The sequence below is a fragment of the Plectropomus leopardus genome, chromosome 13, assembly GCF_008729295.1.
Source record: "Plectropomus leopardus isolate mb chromosome 13, YSFRI_Pleo_2.0, whole genome shotgun sequence".
Taxonomy (NCBI): Eukaryota; Metazoa; Chordata; class Actinopteri; order Perciformes; family Serranidae; genus Plectropomus; species Plectropomus leopardus.
In genome coordinates this window covers 32,659,926-32,662,080 of record NC_056475.1, presented here as the reverse complement: position 1 = coordinate 32,662,080, position 2,155 = coordinate 32,659,926, and the positions used below count along the sequence as shown (strand labels likewise).

Here is a 2,155-nt window from a genome sequence, read left to right as displayed (position 1 = left end):
GTGAAAGAGCAGAGACAGAGATATCCAGAGTGCGGGAGCTCATTAGTGATGTCACGTGCTGTGACCTCCAACATTTCATCCCCATTTGACTCCGTTATAAACGCAGAAATCGTCTGAAAAGAGCATAAAACTTAAATCTCCAAAACTCAAAAACTGTAAAAGATACAAAAGAGCTGAATCATACAAGAAGAACTGAAGGCCTTGTGGCCAGTTAATAGGTTAAATGGAGTCTCTAGCTGAAAGTACGCGGAAGCAGTAGACTTTGAAAGTGGACTGGGTTAAAGAGAATTTGAAAAAAATCCCCATTAATTTAAATGGGAAAAAAAGTTTAAAAAAGCTCAATATTTTAAAAAGTATAAAGAGTAGAAATGAGAAAAGTCATAGCAATCATGCCCCAAATGAGCTGAATGTTCTGATGGTTGAATGGGTTAGATAGCACAAAGTATGCAGAACTAGTTACCGGATAAAAAAAAACGTACGGAAGGTGAAATAAGAACTAGAAAATGCATTTCCTGCAGAACATGCCTGTGGATGCTAATAGCTAAAAATCAGTTTGAGAGCATGTTTGAAAATGCAGAAATTCATAGCTAAATATGCAGAGATGTATTACAAATTGAGGGAAATATCTGAAAAACTGGCAGAAATGAAAGCTGAACTGCTTTAAAGTGAAGAAGCTACAAGTTGAACTGCAAAAGTATGTCATAGGAAGAAGCTGATGTCAACTGTAAAGTTTAAAATAATCAATGTTTAATATTTTAGACATAAAATGTATGCATGGACTATTACAACAACTTCAGCGCACGAGTCTCTTCAGGCCTAGTAACATCTGCCTTGCATCGCCTTGAGAAGGGAATAACTACCGGCTGCACCATCTCCGTAACCCTCTTCTCATTGGCCATGAACTGGATTGTCAAGTCGGCTGAAGTGGAATTCAGAGGGCCCAAGTCATGATCTGGGTCTCAGCAGCCCCCCATAAGAGCCTTTATGGACGATTTAACAATGACAACAACGTCTGTTCCAGGATGCAGGTGACTCCTTCAGGGGCTTGAATGGCTCATCTCCAGGGCAAGGATGAGCTTCTAGCCTGCTAAGTCCAGGTCTCTGGTCCTGGAAAAGGGTGAAGTGTCCGATCGGTTCCGCTTTGCCCTAGGAGAGACCAAGATTCCATCAGCGACCGAGAAACCGGTCAAGAGCCTGGGCAAGATCTTTGACAGCTCCCTGAAGGACTCAGATGCCATACAGCAAACCAAGAGCGAACTGTCCACCTGGCTCATAGCGATTGACAAATCTGGCCTCCCTGGAAAATTCAAAGCCTGGATCTACCAGCATGGAGTCCTAACAAGAATACTCTGGCCCCTGTTAGTCTACGAAGTACCAATAACAATGGTAGAGGCTCTTGAGAAGTCCATCAGCCAGTTTTTCAGGAGATGGCTGGGGCTCCCCCGGTCCTTGAGCAGCGTTGCCCTATATGGCCATTCCAACAAGCTGCACCTTCCTTTCAGTGGGCTAACAGAGGAGTTTAAAGTCACCCGTTCCAGAGAAGTGACGATGTACTAATGAATGAATTCCAATTGCTCACTTGTGAGACATTAAACAAGGTAGGCCACCTGTCCTTGATGTCACTGATGCTCATCTGTAGGTTGACAACATCATGTCTCCTGTGTGCAAAAGTTCTGCACATCAAGTCCTTGATGACTGTACTGTCTCTCTTCTTTGATTCGGCGATTAGTTGGTTTCGGTTCAGCTCTTGTTGTTCCTTACTGTCACCTGCAGGATAGTGTGGAAGAAATATCACTTCTCCTTTCCGTGCTTTCTTTATGTTCTTTGCAGCAGACCTGTCATTCGGGCGCTTGTTCTTGAGGGAGTTGCAGGTAACCTCAGGAAATCCAAGGTTCCGGAGCTTCGACCTATAATTTCCCATCTTGTACTTAAGAGTATACATCCACCCAAGCCAGCCGTTACGACTGCCTAGCTCTGTCAGGCATGGATGCTTTCTGACTAAAGCCTCTGCCACCTCACCAATCTGAAGGCCTGTGGGGTAGGGTGTGTAGCTGTACATGTAGTCAGCTAATTTTTCCCTGATTTCACATCTGATCGGAATACTGTTCAGCACAGTACCATCTTTGAGAAAGTCTTCATTGGCATTCCTCAGTAT

General features: G+C 43.9%; 1 pseudogene; it reads left to right on the top strand.

Annotated features, from left to right (window-relative positions):
• The first annotated feature begins 771 nt into the window (after window positions 1–771).
• On the top strand, window positions 772–1,557 carry LOC121952177 (annotated as a pseudogene).
• Window positions 1,558–2,155: the final 598 nt, after the last annotated feature.